This window comes from Vombatus ursinus, unplaced genomic scaffold (assembly GCF_900497805.2).
Source record: "Vombatus ursinus unplaced genomic scaffold, bare-nosed wombat genome assembly UNPS02015012.1, whole genome shotgun sequence".
In the NCBI taxonomy this organism is placed as follows: Eukaryota; Metazoa; Chordata; class Mammalia; order Diprotodontia; family Vombatidae; genus Vombatus; species Vombatus ursinus.
In genome coordinates, this window is record NW_020954790.1 from 1,440,980 (window position 1) to 1,441,185 (window position 206).

The 206-nt window shown below is 56.3% G+C and overlaps 1 protein-coding gene across 2 annotated transcripts in view; it reads left to right on the forward strand.

Annotated features, from left to right (window-relative positions):
• The window catches only part of UPB1 (beta-ureidopropionase 1), a 16,162-nt gene that overhangs the window by 11,611 nt on the left and 4,345 nt on the right, over positions 1-206 (forward strand). The window lies entirely within an intron of this gene.

Sequence of the window (206 nt, forward strand, 5' to 3'; positions counted from 1 at the left end):
CAGGGAGACATGGATGGGTCACACACAGAGAGGTGCATGGGTCACACGGAGATGTGGGTGGGTCACACAGGGAGACGTAGATGGGTCACACATGGAGAGATGCATGGGTCGTACATGGAGACGTTGATAGGTACACATGGAGAGGTGGATGGGTCACACACGGAGACGTGGATGGGTCACACAGGGAGACGTGGATGGGTCACACA